Here is a 22,119-nt window from a genome sequence, read left to right on the forward strand (position 1 = left end):
ATGATGGTAATGAAGATTAGGGAAGTTAATTAGATACGACTGAGATACAAAGCAGCTTCAAAAAGTTTCACCACTCTGTGATCTATTTCCATCACAAAAATATGACAACTTGATTACAAGTGCTAATTTTAATCAATTATCATACTTATATTCTTTTTGCAATTGAGTGATTAATGTTGATGATAAACCTTCAAAAGGTGTGTTAGATTATAGGGTGAAATCTGGCAATATTCATAGGAGCAATAGGAGTATGAGATTTTATTTGAACATCTTTGGTGATATACATGAACACTTGGTACATATGAAGATGCTAGCAAAGGGAATTGCTGCAGAGCCCCGCATGAGCCACAACATCCCAGAACATGTGGGGAATGGAACATTGTAACTACATGACTTTACAGTTGTTTTCTGAAGACATATGCAATAGTGGAGAGGCTACCTTTAATGCCCTTCCATGAGATTGATGACTATCTTATATGCCATCCTAGAACCTTCATCTAGTAGCTGATGGATGCAGAAGCAGATGTCCACACTAAACACTAGCTGAACTCCTGGAATCCAGTTACAGAGAGGGAGGAGTGATGAGTAAAGGGGGTCAAGACCAGGCTGGAGAAACCCACAGAATCAGCTGACCTGAACAAGGGGGAGCTCGTGAATTCCCGTCTGATAGCTGGGAAACCAGCACAGGACTGACCCAGATCCCCTGAATGTGGATGTTAGTTAGGAGGACTGGGTAGACTATGGGGCCTCTAGTAATGGATCAGTATTTATCCCTAGTATACAAATGGACTTTGGGAGTCCACCCCACGTAGAGAATACTCTCTCAGCCTAGACACATGGGGGAGGGCCTAGGCCCTGTCCCAAATGATATGACAGACTTTGAATACTCCCTGTGGAAGGCCTCACCCTCCCTGGGGAGCAAAAAAAGGGGATGGTCTGGGGTTTGGTGGGAGTGATAGGAAAGGATGAAAGGGCAAGGGAACTGGGATTGACATGTAAAACAACTTTGTTTCAAATTTCAATAAAAAAGGAAAAAAATAGAAAAATTGTTGCTTTTGTTATTGTGAATCTCGTGTATATTACACATCTAAATTTTTTTTACAGCTATGAATAACTCATTCCTTTTGAATTTGTTACTGAAAGATAGTCCCATAAGGCCTTTAAATATAGTAAATAAAAACTTCACATCAATTACATTTCGTTTTATGCATTCGCTATTTAGTCAATATTAAATAACCTAAAATGTCTACATTTGATTGAAATATTTTTCAGGAATTTTATGTTTTGTTTCATGGTGGTAACAACTCTACAATGAAGTATATCTCCTAGAAAGAAGTTTTAAAAGTGTACAACACAGCGTTGTTAACATAGGCACAGCCTCATAGTAGATTTTCATAACTTATTGAAAATTTCTTTAGCATTGCAGACATTAAATTTTTTTTTGAAAAATACCATTTTCCAAAGTGTCAATAACAATGAAGACACAACAATGACAAAAGAGATAGGTCAGAAGTGGCTTGTGGGTAATTATGAGCAACTGCTGAATGATGTATATCAGCACCTCTCTCCTTTCCCACGGGTGGCATTGTGCTAAGGAAGGAACCCAATTCCTTCTAGCTCCCCGTTGACTTTCTTATTGACTAGAGTAAGCCTCTGGGAAAAGGCAGGGAGCAGAAACACTTATTGGACTTATTCAGGTAAACTAATGCTAACCTGCTTTTCTACCTGGCTTACTTCTTTCTCCAAGAAAATTGGGGGCATGCAGAGAGTTAACTGAGCTCTGTGTTGCGCACACAAAACATGGCTGCAGCAGCCAGGGAAATTAATGCAGCGGGTTTGTTCTTCATTGCACACTAGACCTATAAGTTCTGCTTTTAATTTTGGCACAGGGACTATTCTGGGCAGCACTGATAACACGAATAAGCACTTTTTGGTTATTGGGAAATGCCAGATACTAATCTAAGGCTTTAGGTCCCTAAAACCACCCAGTGGATGCTTTCCCATTTGCAGAGGAAGTAAGTACACCCAGAGAAGTCAAGAAGTTGGCTCTTCTTTCCGTATCTCCTGGATACAGAACTGAGGTTGACTGGCTTTTGTCCAGGCTTCCTTTGGGGGAGATGACCTCCCTTTGTACCACCCTGGCAGTGCCCCTGACTGTTTTATGGTCTTACCAAACCCAGTGTAGCATCTTCCTGAGTTTATCCTTCTCACACTGGGCCTCAAAGTCTTTATCAACCCACCCCCCCTTTTTTTATTCTGTTTACATTTTCCAAGTTCTTGATTTTGAAACACTGTGGAACTCTTCACTCCCAGGAACTGCGGACAGGCATGCAACAACCTGCCACAGTCTACCCGTGCACTGTCCTTACCACCTCTGCAAACACCCAAGAGGCTGGAGGCTAACACAGAAAGTTTTGACAAGAGACAGGCGTCGCCTGCTGTGTTTGCCAAGTTTTATTAAATTTTAGATAAAATTGCCCTCTTTTTAAAAATACACTAAGGGTTATGTCAAAATAAGTGAAAAGGCTGATCCTATGAAGCACGTTGCTACAACTGTGGTTCGTGACAACGAAGGAACATTTACAAACTAGAAGTTGCTCTCTATTGTCCTGCCTGACATTTCCTAAGACTCTGCTCTAATAATATGCTAGATTACAAAAACTGTGATCCTAAGTAAAAAATATGGATTTTCCTATGGATTCATCTGAAATGTAATTGATTGTCTAATATGGAAACCATGCTATGTGAGTTATTTGGCACACTGCTAATATTTGCTAATTCAGAATGTAATTATAATCAGCACGGATCTTTGCAAATGCACTTATGAACTTAGTCACAGTGGAAAAGCTTATCAGACTTCCCACCATGTAGGAATCGCTTGGGCTCTTAGGAGATAGATAGTCCAAGTTTTTAATTATATTCTGCTGGAGTTCTTTTTTAATTTTATCTTCCTAACAAGGGATGGATTTTAATATGACAAAGGTGATGCTTACGCTATAAAGGAAGCACATTAAATAGAGTTTATGATGCTTCCAACTGAGATGAGTTTTAACACTTAAAACAAGGAAAAGACGGTTCTTTAATTCCAACTTTTGATCAATCAGAATGATACCCAGAGGAAGAATTAAATAACATCTTGATAAGATAAGTTACCATATTCCAGACATGTGAAATATTAACTTATTTAGATAAACTTTGTGCTATCTATAATTTGTGTTTTGAAGTTGCAGGAAAACAACATACATACTTCTTCTCTAACTCATAGAAGGACAGGTTCTTTGCTGTTTCATGGCTTCCCCCCAAATCGGTATTTTAGTATTTCCTTGTCTACCAGAAGTATCATGAAAAAATTACCTGGACATAAAATTATATATATATATATATATATATATATATATATATATATATATATAGTTTTCATAGTATTTTAAGCATATTAAAAACTGGAATTATCATTTAAGCAATTAAAAAACCCCTCTTCTTCAAATATAATTACATTTTCATAAAATTGAGATTTTTCAAGTTATATATGACCACAGAAAACAGCATAAATTTGAAATGATATTTATTTGGCTTTTACTGCTTACCTTGAAGACTATTGTGGGAAGGTTGGTTGACGCTGGCAAGCATTAACACAAGAACTTCTAACAGTAAATATGAGGACAGTAACTGCTTAAAATCCAGTCTGTAATGCTTATTGCATAAAAATTTCCCCTTTACAATAGTGAACTTTAGGCTGAACCACACATCAGAATACATGGTGGGGTGCTAACATAAGTTATGGGGCTGCATCCCCATAAGTTTGTGATTCATTTGGTCTCTTGTTGTGCATGAGATATTGTTTGTCTAAAAACAAAGAACTATTATATTTGCTTTGAGAATTCTTTTGAAATCACTCCTGTAGAGACAGAGGGAAGGTCAAGTGCTTGAAACCTGAAGCAGGCTGGCAAGCCCAGAGGGGAAGGATCTACCATGGGAAAGACAATGGCTTTTAGTATTTATGTGCTTTTGATTTAGAATCATGGCAGTAGACAGAGCAGGTAAATGAGAAGGTTGTCTATTTTCCCATGACTTGTCAGTGCAACTGAAGTCATTGTTGCAGTTTTGTGAGTGGGATTTGGCAATATTTATCCAATGCTGTTGAATTTACCTCATTTAGCTATTTTTTTTGAAAATGCTTTGTTTTTCTTGCTCATCACTTTCTTACTTTCTATACAGTCATGATTAGCACTCAAGCATGTTCTACTTTCTCTCATCTTCAGAAAAAATTGGATGGTGCCAACAATATGGCAAAATGGAAGCTTCCTATCAGCATACCCATTGGAGGCTGAAACACTGCCTTCAACAGCATCATATGGTAAGAGTGTCTTTGTGCCTGTCAGAGACAAATGGAGACACACCACTACAACACCGGAGCAAAATAGAGACGGTGGTTTCATTTTGCCCATGCCAACTCTTACCCCAAATGGCACACAGAAATTCCACATAAAGCCTATGATTTCTTCAATGGAAGAAAATTACACCACGCTGAAAGTATGTCTGGACTCTATCTGTGATAGAAGCTTCCTAAGAACTGTTCTTTCTCACAAGGATTACAGTTAAATGGTTTGAGGCTGAGGAGTAGAAAAGAGACTAAGACTCCCAAAGATTGAGGGTGCACACAGTTTACAAAGAAAACTAGCTGTACTCTGTCAGGTTGTGAGGAGGCCCAGAAGTCAGCATTAGCAGACATCGTTTTACTGAAGACTAACAGGAGGTTCTTAGCACTTCTAGAGTTAGGCTTCTAGAGTTAGGCAAAGGCAATCTCAACATTTTCCTGAGAAGATACAGGAATGGCAGAGTAAGTTCACAGTGGAGCTTATCTGAGAGAGTCTAATATCTCCAGCTGAGTTAACTGCTCAAAACATTTCCCTTCTGAAATCAATTGATTGATATTGAAAACTGTACTATCTTAGTTAGGGTTTCTATTGCTGTGAAGAGACACCATCATCAAGGCAATTCTTATAACGAGACCTTTAATTGGGGTAGGTCGTTTACAGTTTCAGAGGTTCAATCTTTTATCATCATGGTGGTGGGCATGACAGCATGATGGTAAACATGATGCTGGCTACATAGTGATCAGAAGGCAACAGGAAGTGGACTCAGACACTGACTGGATAGTATCTTGAGCATAGGAAATCTCAAAGCTTATTCTAATCCCACTCCCCAAAGTGACACACTTATTCCAAGAAGGCCATATTTACTTCAACAAAGCCGTACCTCCTAATAGTGCCACTCTCTATGAGCTTATGGGAGCCATTCAAACAATCATAAATACTGTTTATTAATACTCAAAGACAGCAACATAAGACTTCAAGGAACAAGGAGAAACAAGGATATATGACAACAACAAAGGAACAAAATACATTCCAGTGCAGAATAACAAGGCAATACATAACATTTCTTTTTGGTTAGTTTGAGGACCAATTTGAGAAATGTGTGAAACCTGTTAGTCATAGGCCTATTTGTATGAACTATACTTACTTAAATATATATTTAAGTACAAATTTCATACCATTTATAAATTTCATGGCTATGAATAATTTTTATTAGATACTATCCATGATCTGTCCTCTGTCTTTTTATAGCCATTAGTTGCATCACTGGTGCTAAAATTGTGAATTTATTGATAATACTGGAAGTATGCTTTATATGTGCTATTTGAAAAGAGTTAATATGTATGCCAGTCTTGTTAAATGACAAAAATTTATTTTTTTAATTGTAAGAAATTTAGATCTTTGAGTGTATCTTGTACATTAAAACACCTTGGCACATGAGGGATCCCTTTTTTTTCTCATCTCAAATATCCCTTCTTGGGTCTACCAAATTGGCATTGTGGCTTTTTGTTTGCTAATTAGATGTCAGCAGATTGTCAAAAGTGCAGTTATTGAACATTATATATGTATGTATGGTAGTTATAAAAAATGTTCCAACTGCCATATAATTATCTCTACATTGTAGAGTGCATAAATATAGATTATTATGTCCTTAGGGCTCAGGTGGCAGGTTTTGAACATAAATGCCTTGGGACTTTTACAAGGTACTGTGCATAGCTGATCATTAGAAGTTCTAAATATTGAATGTCAAAGCCTCACAGAGAATGGGGACAAATGCCACAGAATGTCATTTCAGGGTTTTATATTAAAATATTGATGCAATTCCATTGCACAGATGCACCGTATATTCTCAGTTACAAGAGAGACGGATTGCCCCAACTTGGGCTGCCACCAGCTGGGTGACCTGAAGAGAGGCACTTAATAGCCCTCAAATTTCAACTCATGAAATGGATGTAGTGTTGCCTCACAGAAGGCTACCACAAAATCTGACAACACAGCAACATTTTAAAGGTGATAACATGATTTTCATATTTGATATTGGCACCATAATTATCATTGCAACATGGCAACAAATGGCTATTTTATCATTGAAATAGATAAAAAATCTGTAAATTATCAAATCTATGCTAAAATTGTGTTTTGATATTTTCTGTTGCTTTTTTGATTAGAAAAGCTCTCATTGAAAACCAATAAAATTCTTTATCTAAAAGTAGTAGCTAAATTATTTAGTAACAGATAAAAGAAAAGAATTGAATGGCTATAGTAGTTACAGAGCTTGCTGTACAGGTGTGCGTACTGGAGTTCAAATTCTCAGAACCCACATAAAATCTAGAGAAATCCCTCAGGCAAGCTGGCTACAGAGATTAACTTTATCTGTGAGCTCATGGTTTCAGTGAATAAGATGAGAGGGAAATAGAAGCTGATTCCCAATAACAATGTTGGGCCTCTGATTGCATGTACACACACTTGCAATCATATTTTCATGTGTGGCACACACATGCAAACATTCACGCACAAACATATGCTTAACAAACCACACACACACATACAAACACACACACACAGAGGAAGAATAGGAAAAAAAGAATAATGAAAACTGAGGGCATGGAAAGTGTGTTGCTGGAACAAATTAAGATGTCCAAGAGTTCTCTGATGCTTTTCTAGGAAGGCAAATTTCACATTTTTCCTCCTGGACATAGCTGGGCTCTGAGACTGTATTGACCAGTGTATTATGATAGAAGTTATGCTATATTAGACCTGTAGCATCCACTTCTTAGGAATATGACAGCTGCTACCTCCTGTTTTTTGGAATGTTATCTGTGAACACTCTGGCTACTTGTACAGAAAGTCTGAGCTTTCCAACTCTCTTGTACTATAGAGCTTCAGGTCTCTCAATGAGAATTCTGACTGGCCTCAGAAACATTTCCAACCCAATGAGTGAAGCTGTCTTGGGCACTCAGAACCAGTTTCTGTGGAAGGTGACCCCAGACATCAGTGTGTGTGGACCAAGAGAACTGAACCCAACCATAGACTCTCACCTACAGGTGACATTTAGTAATAGGAGTGGTGTAAACTGGTGGGAACATATTATGGAAGTCACTTGTCATATAGAAGTATGCAAAATAAACTGTCTAAAAAATGTGAAGAAGCAAAGCCATCACAACTAAAAATGGCTCTAAGAACTGCTTACAAAGCTGTCTTTTTTTAACCTCTTTATGATAAAACAATAAAAGTGATTTCTTTATGAGATCATCCTATGTGACACAAATGAAGATGAAAACTGACTGTGTCAAAGAACTGGCATTTGAAAGAAAAGAAAATGTACTAATGTCCTATCCAGGCACACATCTTACCATATTAGAAACCTTTCTGACTCTTTCCGGAACACCTGTCAATTCTCATTACCATTTATTAAAAAATGGTTGCTTCTAACCATTTTACAGGAATCTACAATGAATGATCAGATTGAGTTGTAGGCAGGCAATTCTGCTGCGGAGGGAAAGGAGTTACAGAACAATGAACATGCAATAGCCTCATGAAAGATGTGTAGTATTTGTGAAAAAACCAATATTTAGTGGACTTTAATTTGGTAATAACACATTCATAAAGGTTTAGGATACTCATTTATTTTTTTCTTAGATGAGAGGAACATTGAACTTCAAAGGTAAGAGTTAACAGACTTTACCCACTGGCCACATTCCATCACTGTTTGACGAGCCCACTAATGGCAGTCAGCTGGTCTCTTGTGGCCTTTGAAGTCTAAGGGGACTCTAGACTGCAGCAATGAGCAATGCTATACAAATTCTTTGGGAAATTAATCGAAATTTTAGGAAACAGTTACTGTTCTATGATCTAATTGCTAACAAAATCATATGCCTCTGAAGCAGCAGAGAGAAACAGTTTTCGTTCATAAAGGAGAATTCGTGCTTTCAAGTTCAGCGCTGTTCTGTTAGAAACATTTCATGCCTTAGAGCTTCTACATTATTAAGAAAAAAATTGCAACTGGCTTCAGTGTTCATAAACATGTCTCAATATCCATGTTCGGAGACAGTTCCCAGCCTAACTTAGAGCTCAAGTTTGAGATTCCTTCTTTCTTTATTCTCTTTTCTTTAATTTAATTCCTCGACTCCAGGCTGTTGGTCATTTGGATCATTTTCATCTCTTTGGTGCCCTTACTAAGAGCAGTCAGTGGCAAAATACAAAGCAATTAAGTTGAACTTTTTCTACTAAAATAGCTTTAATGGAGTACAGTGTTGAAATTGACAAGATCCCCCAATTGCTGTCATATTTCAATTTTTATATGGGAGTTGCCTCATCATATTAATTTCTTTTAAATTTTGTTGATTGTGTGAAAGGAAGTACTTCTAGGCAACAGATAATAGACGGTATCATTTTCTGTATAAGTGATATCTAACATGCCTCCATTCTAATGGATATTTATATTTGGTAAATCAAATTATCAAACTACCTTGTTTTGTTCAGATATTTTCAGTTATCAAAGGAGAAACAATATGTTAAGTATAAATAAAATGTAAATATTCAGTGAAATTGCTAATACTAAGAAAATAATTTAAACATATAAGTTCCAAAGAAATAATCCTAAAAGAAATGCCTTTTTAAATGCTAATTTAACAGACATTTGCAATTTTATAAGTATGCATCGTTTACGAAAAACTAATAACTTCTTGACAGATACATGTTTTTATTATCACTGACAAGAAGAAAATATGTGCAACAGAATATTCTGCAATTTGGGAAAAATATTATATACTTTCAAGCACCCAGCTCTTAGTCATAAGACATTATCAAATTTTGTACTTAGGGAATTGTTTTAGCTTAAGTTGGTTAGAGTTTTATGTGTTACTGTAGTAAATGTGACAGGTAATTTTCTAATCTTTGTAGATAATATGTATTTATCTTAGGATATTGATAAACTTCCACAAATTATATCCCAATGAAATGAATCCTGTTTTTGTGGCTTTTTTTGTGTGGAACATATTATGTCATTTTAGTTGTATATCCTCTATCTAGAAAGTGATGGTCAATCACAAAATAAATGAAAGATAATTTAGAGATAGATATTAAAAATAAATTTACTGATACCTAAAAACTAAAAACATGAGGGTCCCTTTGCAATAGTTTTGAGTAGTAGTTTCCTCTGAATTAAAACATTCTTTCATGGAGGGAAGTTTGAGTCACGTAAGTCTCAGGAAGTAAACCGGCTCAGTAAGTCTAAGGGAAGCTGAAACTTACATGATTGGCAAGACCCATCCTTGGGGTCATACAATCAGAGAATGATTGGCTGGGGAAGAGATTGATGGGCTGATCTGCCTACAGAGACTCTTCCACTGACCAAGCTTCCTGGATAATCTCAAACCTGTGGAGCTGCAGAGAGCTCTAGGTGTGTAGTTTGTATAAGCCACTGTCTAGATTGGGGATTTGGGTGGTCTTTTTGGTGGTGCATGGTCCTATAAGGAACCCCTCATCCACTACTCTCTTAAGTAATGACAATAAACTCACTCGTTCACCACCCTGGACTTTGGTGCTATTATTGCTTTGATACATTGTTGGAGCCCTATTTGAGTGAATAGACATTTGTTCCCATCTCCTTAGGAAAAATGAACACAACAGATGTTTTATAACTCTACTCTGTTATGTTTCAGTTGGGCTATCCTAAGTAATGATTGGAAAATGTTTGAATACCCAATTTTCATGTGTCTCCAAATCTTTACATTTTAATCAGAACTTTATTTAGTAAGGTAGATCCCATTTTACTTTCAGTTTAATTTTTTTCATCATGCTAACATCTACATCACATAATCAGATTGATTTTGACCATTTAAGCCACTTTTCCTTTATTTTTTATTAGTTCTTTTGGAATTTCATACAGTGATCTTTGACTGTGTTCAGCCTTTCCCTCAGCACTTAACCATATCCAACTCTCCCCAGATCCACAAAACTTTGGGTCTTATTTCGCTTGTTCCCATCCACTAAGTCAAGTTTGTGTTGCCCATATATATTAATATAACATGTCCCTCTGGTGGAACATGGTCAATCTTTCAGGGACATCACTCTTAAAGAAAACTGACTTGCCTGTTCCAACAGGTACCAATCAGCAATCATTCTCAGATTCATCTCCCATCTCCATGCAGGGATTTGTGTCTGGCTTGAGATTGTATGGTGTTTGTGCTGATATATCAGCTGTGCCTGTCTGGAGGGTACTGCTTCCTCATATTAGCTCACCACCTCTGGCTTTTATACTCTTCCTTCAACATTGGTGCCGAGCCTTGGGCATGGATGCTTACTCATCCCTTTTACCAATTATTTTATTCCAGAAGAGATTCCACAAGGTGAAGAGAAGAGTTAGGTTGGGTATGGTTTTATAGGCACATGATCTCAGTCCTTGGATCCTAGCAGAAGAGGTAGGAACGTAATTTCAAAGACTGCTTAGGCTATGGAGTGAGACCTCATCTCAAAAAAAAATCAATAAATGATAAAATGATTAAATTTGTAATAGAGTAGGAAAAATAATTTTATTTGATAAAGACGATTGCCTCCATAAATACAGAAATTACACAAAATCATATAGTAAACAAATGTTTAACAAGGTTCAGAATACAAGCTCAAAGTAAAACTTTGATTTGTTTCCATATAAAGATGAACAGTCAATATCAAAATTCTATTTCCAGTAGTTTGAGAAAATGCAAAATATACTAAGGAAGTTTGGTCAAAAATTTAGTGGAACTACTAAACACAGGTTTTCTGGTGATTAAACACCGGCTTCATCTTCTTCTGTCTTTACTACCCTGTGTTGGAAAATGCTGCAGTCTCCTTTAAACAATTAATGATTTCGAAAATTACAGCTTGTTCTTCTATTCCCTTAGTGGCACCAAATGGTACTCTGCATATCATTAATATACTATGCAAATGATGTGTTTGGCTCTGGTTCCTCGGTTTAGGGTAACCTTGTCAGTCAGCGTGCTGGCAGTAATGAGCTGGGTGATGAAAGCTAGCCCAGCTGTTGTGAAGGTCATGGAAAATCTCCACCTCCATTTTTTGGCTTAGGTCTATATTACATATTTGATGGAAAAGGAAACAGCTTTGATTAACATTTATCTGAAGTAACCTGAGTGTTACCCAAGGCCTTGTAGAGATCTTACTGTAGTATATTCTCAAAGACAAGGAGCACCCATACTTTTCTAACGGCATTACTCCTTGAGCACTTAATTATATATCATGTTAATTCAATTTCAGGATGATGCTGAGGTGGATATGAGACATTATGGTAGCTCATACAATTTGACTTCAACTACCCAAGTTTTAGAAACTATTTTACTATCATATGGAACCTTTCTGGATTTTTTTTTTCTGCTAATATCCCTAGGTTCTGAAAAACTTTCAGTTTACTTAAATTTTTCAGTCTATTTAGGAGCTGCTTTACTTTTAAATGATAATTCTTAAGGGGAAAAACTTCATTCAAATACCTCTGATAAATTCTCATGAGTAAAAGCAAAGACAGAAAAAACAAAACAAAACAAAACTGTGATGACTCCAAATGATTATCTGTAACTTGTAAGGAAACTTTCATCCATCAGGCTCATTGTATGTAGAAATCTCCTGAAGACAACGGGTGTATAACAGGATTGACAGGTCCTTGGGAGTCTGGTATGAAGAAAACACTCTAATAATCAAAGAACACAGATAGAAGAAGACCTAGCCTGGCCTGCATGTCCTGTGTTTTCATCTAGCTAAAGCAGATCTAAGGAGTCCCACCCAAGTCATCGGCTTGGGTTCACAGTGCTCCATCCTAAATGCCCGCTGGGCTCAAGTGATGTGTCCATCCCACACGGACTTAAATGGATTTATTTGATAGTTTTCAGGAATCCTTAGAGATACTGGTAACTAGTTGAAAGGTAAAACTTACCCATACTAAGTTTTGTGTGTTTAGAATTAAGGGACTAAAATATCCCACACATTAAATAAACTTCTCTGTGCCTAAGCTATTTCCTTTATCTACTGCAATACAAACTCTTGCTTTCACCTTGATAGTTTATTTTGGAGCCTGTTCTGGAACTTGCCCTTTAGATCAGGCTGGCCTTGAACTCACAGAGTTCCACCTGCCTCTGCCTCCCAAGTGCTGGGATTAAAGGTATGTGCCACAACTACCTGGCTTTGCTTACTTTTGTTAACGTCACCATTATCCTATGACATTTGAAACAGAAAATAAAAAGTTCCATGCATAGTTTACAAAAAAATTATGTATAAATGTATGAAAATATGTATACAGTAGGCAAGTTAATCCTACCTTGATGACTATATCAATTCTTTAATTACTAGCACTTCCTGAAAGCATACATATCATTTATACCCTTCCTGCTGTTTGCTAATTACCTAATGTATTTTTAAAAGTCATGACAATGCCTTCTCCCATGGTATAAACATTATCATGAAAGAACACTGAACTGTGCTAGGTTTCAAGATCTACCATCTATATCTATCTTCACATTCTTAATTCCAGAAGGATTTATCTTAGCAACTATCTTTTCCCAGAATCTCTCTAACCTTATCTGCATTGATTTGTTAGTGTTTGCTCTCCAGGCTCCCTGAAAAGAACTATCTCTCTGCTCCTCTACTTGAGTTCTGAGAAACTCTGCTTTAAGACTCTGGTTCATACTTTCTGACTATTTTGAATAATTAGTTTGCCCCGAAAATTTGATATTAGGAACAAAGAAATGGAGAGAGCAAAACTCTGGACCCTCTCTCAGGTAAGCCAAGGCCATGTGGAAACACTTAGATTAATAGAAATGGGTTAATATTTAAGACAGAGCTAGCCGATAAAAAATGCTAGTAACAGGCCAACAGAATTATATCTAAAACAGCATCTTTTGTGTGTTATTTGGGGCTGGCGTGGATGTGGAACAAGGTTGGCAGGAAAACCATTCATAACAGGTGGCTCTGCTTCATCCCCTCATATTTTTCTCAGGGCCATTCTCTTTCTGAAGGTATGCTCTTCTCCTGTGAATACAAAACTATGAAATTGATGTTTTGTGTCATGTCTACAAATAAACAAACAAACAAACAAAAACCCCACCGGTTAAAACATGTATGTCTCATATACAGCCCAAAGATACCCATCCATTGTGCCTTTATTTTCACTGATTCATTTCTCAAATATAACAGTTCTTTTTGATTCTCTTTTTATTGTTTTATCCTTTTAAATACATGATATATTGTCACATTCAGTTATTTTGCATATTGTACTAAGTTAGAGTTCTTGCCTTAGCTGTTGTAATACTGTGTTTGCCCATTGGAATTTGTTTCCAGTAGGACACATTTCTTCATATAAGGTTTGTGTTCCCCAAATGTTCCGTGATTTGGTTTTGTGGCCAAGCTCCTAAAGAGCTTATGGGAAGTAGGTAATAAATGTCAGGATGTAGACCCCACCAGAGAGAGTAGAGCTTGCCTGTCACACTTCAGATGATAAGTTACTAGCTGTGAAGCTTTGACTGGAAAGTGGAGGAACATGATTAATTATTTTCTGGATGCTTGCCTTAGCTGTGCACCCAGACCTGGGTTTTCATTTGTTCTGACTTCACTATGCTGTAAGCTGATGACGTGAATGATTCCGATGAGCAGGGCAGCTCCCCACAGTGAAATCACACACTTGGGAACCTCTGGTTTAAGATTCTACACAGCTAATGCTATTCACCTCTGCCTCTTGCCTTGCTCTAGGACCACTGTGTTCTGCTGAGAAGGACCTCCAGTTGGGTATCCTGGACATTAAAGGACTTCAGTCAACTGACTGGACATTGCTGTAATTTCATTAAGCACAATATGATTTGCCTGTATCCAAATTTCTTAATCAATATGTGAAATGGCACCCTTCTTTCAGTAGTATTCTAAAAAAAATGCTAATAGCTCAGAATGAGGTGTTAAAAAATGCTAAGTGAATAAATCTAAGCACTTAAAGCTAATCGTAGGTTTGTGCATTTAGGGTTCAATGGGCCTCACCTTTGTATTGATGATTGGGATCTTCCTGCCCTGCGCTCATAATTGAAAGTGACTCTTAGGACCTTCATAAGCTGACTTGGTCTTTAAGTGTAAGGAATCTTGTGAGCAGTGGAGGGAACCTTTTTATATTTCTTCTTCTGGCTCTTTCAATCTAATGCCAAATGCCATTCTAAAACAAATGAAATGCCATTCTAAAATATTTATTAGGTTCTCAAAGCGAATTACTGGTTATGCTTCAGGAATAAGTTTGATAAAAATCTTTCAGAAGGCACGAATATGGTTCTGCATTCTTTTCCTTTCCTTTCTGATGGTGTAAGCCTTGTCTCTAAAACACAGGAATGTTAATTGACATATTACACCTATGTGTCAAAAGTATGTGTAGCATGCTCAGCTATAGCAGAAATTCTTTTTTATATAAACTTTATTTAAATTAGAAACAATCTTCTTATTTTACATATCAATCCCAGTTCCCTCTCCCTCCCATTTTCTGATGTCCCCCATTGACCCCCCATCTCATTCCCCATTCACTCCCCAGGGAGTGTGAGACTTTCCATGCTGGATCATCAAACTTTGGGGCATTTGGGGCAGGGCCTAGGCCCTCCCCCATGTATCTAGGCTTAAAAAGTCTCTCTCCATGAGGAATGGGCTCCCAAAGTTCTTTTGTACACTGTGGTTCTACTGCCAGAGGCCCATAGACTGTCCAGGCCTCCTAGTTGACACCCAGGTTCAGGGCGGCTGGTTTGGTCCTATGTTGGTTCCCCAGCTATCAGACTAGTGTCCATGAGTTTCCACTTGCTCAGGTCATCTGTTACTGTGGGTTTTTCCAGAATTGTCTTTTCATCACTCCTCCCTCTCTACAACTGGATTCCAAGAGTCAGTTCAGTGTTAAGATGTGGATCTCTGCTTCTGCTTCCATCAGCTACTGGATGAAGGCTGTAGGATGGCATTTAAGGTAGTCATCATTCTCATTATAGGACTTCGATTTGATAAGAACCCATGCCACAAAGTCCTTTGAGGTCTAAAGGGAGAGGCCACAACAGTATCCTCTGCCAGCAGGATGTTAGATGGGAATGTGAAGTTGTTTTAGCAAAATGTGTCTCTCTACTTTCACATGATAATACTGATTTTACAGAAAATAAATGTTATACATTCATACACTTAATACTGTTAACTTAGTCCTGAAAGAGGAGGGAGGAGTTTCATGTGGAGACAACGGCATCTTTCATTTCTTGGACAGGAAATCCTCACAGCAATGACAGAGGAAATGCCTCCTAAGTTTTGATAGACTTTTCTTTTTGGGCTGTCAGCTCATAAATGTGACACAGAGACTTATTTTTAATTACGGGAAGCTTGGACTTAGCTTAGGCTTGCTCCTAACTAGTTCTTATAACTTAAATTAACCCATATTTTAAAATATATGTTCTTTTATGTGTCTTGGATACCTTCATTCTGTACTTCCCATCATCTCTATCTGACTGGTGACATAGCCTTTCTTCTTCCCAGAGCTCTCTCTGTCCAGAAGTTCCACCTACACCTTCTGCCTAGCTATTGGCTGTTTGGCTTTTTATTAAACCAACCACCAGTGACACATCTTCACACAGTACAAAGGAGGATTCCACAACACCTATGTAGTGACAGCTAATGAATGTTCATGATGTCATGAAAACAGTTTAATATGACTCTAGCATGCTTCTCCTGCCAGAACACTCTTATGTCCTAGTTGAAGTGCAGAGTGTAAAACATGGTAAGGGGGAGACACAGTGAGTTCAATTACACAACCCAGCCTAGAGGAGCAGAGAAGAGTGCTGTGAAAGAGTGAGTGGATGAAGAATGTGTGTGTGTAACTTAAACTTCATTAAGGCATGTTTAAAATGGGGACATCGTCTATAAGGTTCCAAAAAGGCAAATTCGTACTGTGAACACTACAAACAGAAAAGACGTAAGGTATGAAAGTATTGAATGGATCAAAGACCAGAAAAAGGCAGCTGCTATAACCTAGAGATGCATGAGATCAGTTTAGGGGAAAGAAAAGGGAAGATGGTTTTACTGGCTTTGAATGGGACACTTATTGTGTCACCAACTTCAAAAGACAACAAGGCATACTGGGCATCCAGTAATGTAACCCATAGGTCAGTGCTGGCATTATAGATCATGAATGATGACTGGTGGAAGTAGCTGTTTAACTTCCTGATGAAGCCTCATGCCAAGGCTCATGCTGTACATAACTGTGTCTCAGAGCTACTGGTATAGGAGAGTTTGGGTAATAGGGGAAAACTCGGCTTATTACTGACCTTGTTGTTGTCTGTTCCATAGTTTACTAGTCATACGCAAAGAAAGTTCATAGCAAACAGGTGGGTAAATCTTGGATACATAATAATTGTTAGGAATTTATCAGTAGTATAGAAGAGCCAGTTATATGAGAGGTAAATTAATCAGACGTTTCTTGCTGTAACAAAGTACCTCAGAGGAGTAACTTAAGGGATGCCGGACAGTTTCAGTACATAGTTTCACAGGCTTCAGATAAGTTAGGTGTGGTGTGGAGGAAGAGTTCAGATCATGTTAGAGGAAGCAGGGAGCAGATGTGAGTCAGCAGGCTCTCTCTTTCCCTTTTATTCCACTTGGGCCTGTAGCAGCTGGGATGGTATCTCCCACACATCAGCTACGGATTATTTCCTCTTTGTTAATTCCTCATACACATAAACACAACATGTCCAGAGGTGTGCCTTAGTTATTACCTAGGGGCTTCTCAGTCCAACTAAGTTGCCATTTTAAAATCAACCATCACAGGATATAGATAGTCTCAAGGTCAACATGCAAATATTCAACATTGTACCTGTTTGGTTACCAGGATCCCATATGAAAAATTCTATTCAGTCTTTAAAACCATGGCTCAAAGTCCCATGAGGTTTCCCAAACCTGTTCCTCAAAGGAATTTTTATCTCATGCTGCCAGAGGTTAATTAAGCTATTGTAGTGCCACTCAAAGCCCACTGTTTACTAGATATATATTTTCTACTGCTAATAAAGAGATCACTCTCCTCAACCTAGAGATCAGAAGATCAATACTGGGAGGCCACATTTGAGTGATATTCCCTGGGACAATAGCTGGCCTCAGGTGCTGTGTAACCTGGGCTCTTTAAAATAAATACATAGATCCTTCATTTGGACAGTACCTAATCAAAAGAAAACGCTTTAAAAAAATCACCAGAGCTGGGAAGAGTGAAAGTAGGAAGAACAGGATAACCTAAAACTTGATAATGTGAAAAATCACTTACAGATGCCAATACAAAAGCAGGAAAAGACACTATGGGGTGGGGGTAGGAGGATGGGAGGATGAGAACTTGAGGAAATGGGTTGGGGAGAAGCCTGATGGCCCCAGCTAAGACCTCTAGCACTAGTGGCCATCTACTATAATCAGATTGATGACTACCTTAATTGTCAACAGAGAGTCTTCATCAAGTAACTAATGGAAGCAGGTGTAGTGATCCACAGACAAGCACTGGACCAAGCTCCAGGAATCCTGCCGAAGAAAGGGAGGAAGGATTGAAAGAGCCAACGTCATGAAGGGGAACCCACAGAGACAGCTAAGGTGAGCTTGTAGGACTGACAATTAGGGAGCCTGCATGGGACAGACCTAGGTCCTTTGCATGGGTGTGACAGTTATTTAGCTTGGTCTGTTTGTAAGACTCCTGGCAGTGAGACCAGGATCTGTACCTGGCACATGAGCTGGTTTTGGGAACTTGTTTGTTCCCCAGACTTGATTCGAGAGGAGGAGATTAACCTACCCTATCTTGATGTGTCATGCTTTGTTGAAGCCCATGGAAGGCCTGCTTCTTTCAGAATGGATAAGATAGATGAAAGGCACTGGGGAAAGGAATCAAATGAAATGAATAGTATGTTAATTAAATAAGAAGCAAAACAAAATGGAAAAGAGTCTGAAACATTCAATTCTAGGAAATAATTTTTTCTTGATTTCATCCTTGATTCAATTATTAATCACTAGCACATTTTTTTTTTTTAGTTTCTATGAGTTAGAACACTATTTGTAGTTTCCATTGCTGTTGATATTCAGCTGTATTATCGTGCCATCAGACACAATTCTGGATGTTATTTAAATTCTCTTATATTTGTGGAGATTGTTTTATGTCATAATATGTGGTTGATTTTTAGAGAAAGTTGCATGGGCTGCTGAGAATAATGTGTCCTCCAGCAATTGTATATATCTGTTAGGTCCATTTGACTGACAATGTCTAGTGTTTCTCTGCTTGTTGTTTTCCAGATAACTTGTCTACTGGTGGGAGTGGGGTTTTGAAGTCACCTACTATAACTGTGCTGTGATCTTTGGTTTTAGATGTATAGAATTTCACATGAAATTGGTTGTACCTGTGTTTGTTAAGTATATGTTTAGGAATGTAAAACCCTGTTGGTAGATTTTTCCTTTAGAGTGTGAGAGGTCCCTCTTTATTGCTTGTCATTAATTTCAGCTTGAAGTATATTTTGTGATATATAACAATAGTCACACCAGCTGTTTCTTAGTTTCATTTGCTCAGGATGATTTTTTTCTACCTTTGTCTCTGAGGTAGCACCTATTTCTGAATGTGAGGTATGTGTTTCTTGGAAACAGCAAAATGTGGATCCTGATTTCTACCAGAATCTGCTAATCCATGTCTTTGTTGAGGTAATAAGACAACTCAGTAAATACTGTTATTATTGAAATATGTATATTAATTTCTATCACTTGATTCTGTGGTGTTTTCTCAGATCTGTTTTGATTATCTGTCCTGCCATTGTATATTTGTTATCTGTGATCTCTTGGGTGTTTTTTTCCTCTCTTCAGTATTCCTTCTAAAATCTTCATTAGATATGGCTTACCAGTCATAAATCCCTCTAAGCTGTATTTGTTTGTTTACTTATTTGTTATTTATTGAAAATAGTTTCCTTTTTCATACAATGCTCCCTGATCACAGTTTCCTGTCCCGTCTTTCCTCCCAGTTCCCTCTCCCCACCTTTACTCCCTTCTCAATCCATCTCTTTCTGTTGCTCACCATAAAAGAACAGTCTTCTAAGAGACAACAAACAGGACAAAACAGAATATAATAAGATGAAGCAAAACCCATCATATTGAAGTTGGACATGGCAACCCAAAAGGGGAAGGGTCCCAAGAGCAGGCACCAGAGTCAGAGACCTACTTGTTCCCACAGTTAGGGATTCTATACAAACTCAGCTAATAACTATAATATATATGCAGAGGATCTGCTGCAATCCCATGTAGGTCCTATGCTTGCTGCTTCAGGCTCCATGAGCTCATATATGCCTTCCTTACTTGGTTCAGAGAGCCATGTTCTCCAGGTGTCTGTTTCCTTTCCCCCCAAAACTGGCTCTCACAATCCTTCCCCCTCCTGGGATTCTCTGAGCCACAAGGGGAGGGATTTCATAGAGACCTCTTATTTAGAGTCTCTCTGTCTAATGTTTGGCTATGGGTCTCTCCATCTGTTCCCATCTGCTGACAGGGGAAGCTTCTCTGGTGATAATGGGGATAAAACTCTGATCTGTGGGTAGGGAAGAATGTTATCAGAAGTCATTGTATTGACACACACACACACACACACACACACATATATATATATATTAAAGATAAGTTGTATTTGGTTTTACCCTATGTCCCTGAGCTATCTAATCTCTGGTTCTTGGTTACCTAAGTAGCATTGGCCATGGATTCCCTATCATGGAGTAGGCCTTAAGTCAAATCAGATATTGGTTGTCTACTCCCAGAAGTTCTATGCCACCATTGTCCTAGCATATTCTGCAGGTAGGTCAGATTTGCCAGTCATAGATTTTGTGGCTGGGTTGGTATGTCCTTGTTTTTCTTTCAATAGCATGCAAAGTTCCTTTCCACACCATACAGAGTAAGATTGTAATGGGCGTGGTCAGTGTAACAGGTTCGGCCATAGTGACTATCTTACTACAGCTATATGTAGGCACCAACTGGTCTTCTCCAAGTTTAGTGAGTTGTGTGTGTGTTTTTTCTCAGCAATGGGGGTCTGCTTTTGGTTTGTGGAGAGCTACCTTTTGTTGTAGAACCAGCCTGGGTTGTTTAGGGTTTCAATGAGACCTCCTTAGCCAACAAATCAGTTGAATGCAACCCAGTTCTGCCAATGGAAACCTCACTTGGCTGCAAGAGAAGACCAATTGAGACTCTGTATCTGCCATTACTAGGAGTCCTCATTGGGATTACCTTTATACATTCCAGGAAGTTCCCATATCACCCGTGTCCCCCTCAATTCCAGTTGTCTCCTACTCACTCTCTCTCCACCCAATTTAACCTGCTACCCGATTCTCCCACTTGCTCATGTACCCACTGTTGTAATTTAAGAAAAGTAGCACACTAAGAGAAAGATACCATTTGACAGGGTTCAAGCAGAGGGTTTTTTTTTTTTTTTTAATTATGGGGAAAGGGTCATAAAAAGGGAAAAGGAAATGGGTAGACTGGCCTCTGGGGACAGAAGCAGCAGGAGAGAGGAAAGAGTTTAAGAGGGGGGGGGATACAGGAGGTTGACAGGTCCCTTTTAAAGGGGAACATGGTAAAAATGCATAGGCGGTTCTCTTAGTGGCTGCAGCTGAGGGCATACCCTGTCAGAACCCCAAGGACAGGCCAGTATAGATGCCTGTATATTAACACCCACCTACTACCAGTTCACCTGTACAGCTATTCTAATTCCCCCTCCTAGGAAGATACATGTGACCTCCCTCTACCTAACCCCTCCTCTTTAACTAACCTCTCTGGATCTATGGGATTGTAGGTTATCATTTACTTAATGGTTGACATCCACATTATGAGTGAATACATAACCTGTTTGGGTTATCTCACTCAGAATTTTTTTTTTCTAGTTCCATTCATTTGCCTACAAATTTCATGATGTCATTCTTTTTAAACAGTTGATTATTACTCTATTGTGTAAATGTGCCACCCATTTTCTTTTTTAATCCAATTTTCAGTTCGGACATCTAAGTAGTTTCCAGTTTCTGGCTATTAGGAATAAAGCCTCAATGAACATGGCTGAACAACTGTATTTGTGGTAGTTTGGAGTGTCCTTTGGTTACACGTCAAAGAATAGTATAGCTGGATCTTGAAATAGATTGGTTTCCAACTTTCTGAGGAACCTCCATCTTGATTTCCATAGAGGCTGTACAAGTTTGCACTCCCACCAGCAATGAAGGAGGGTTTCCCTTGTTTCACATTCTTGCCAGCATGAGAGCTGTCCCTTCTGTTATTGATCTTAGCTATTTTGACAGGTGTAAGATGAAATCTCAAAATAGTTTTCATTTGCATTTCCCTGATGGCTAAGGAAGTTAAACATTTCTTTGTGTTTCTCAGTCATTTGAGATTCAGAGAATTTTCTGTTTAGATCTATACCTCCATTTTAAAAATTAGATCAACTATTTTTCAGATAGCTAGCTTTTGAGTTCTTTATATATTTTTAATATTATTTCTCTATCAGATGTGGAATTGGCAAAAATCTTTTCTCATTCTGTAGGCTGTCACTTTGTCCAAATGATGGCGTCCTTTGCCTTATAGAAGATTTCAGTTTTATGAGGTTCCATTTACTAATAGTTGATTTTAGTGCTTGCACTATTAGGTGATCTGTTTAGAAAAGATGCACTAAATCTGATAGAAGAGAAACTGGGGAATTTCTTTGAATTCATTGGCACAGGAAATGGCTTTCTGAACAGAA

The sequence above is a fragment of the Phodopus roborovskii genome, unplaced genomic scaffold (assembly GCF_943737965.1).
Source record: "Phodopus roborovskii unplaced genomic scaffold, PHOROB, whole genome shotgun sequence".
In the NCBI taxonomy this organism is placed as follows: domain Eukaryota; kingdom Metazoa; phylum Chordata; class Mammalia; order Rodentia; family Cricetidae; genus Phodopus; species Phodopus roborovskii.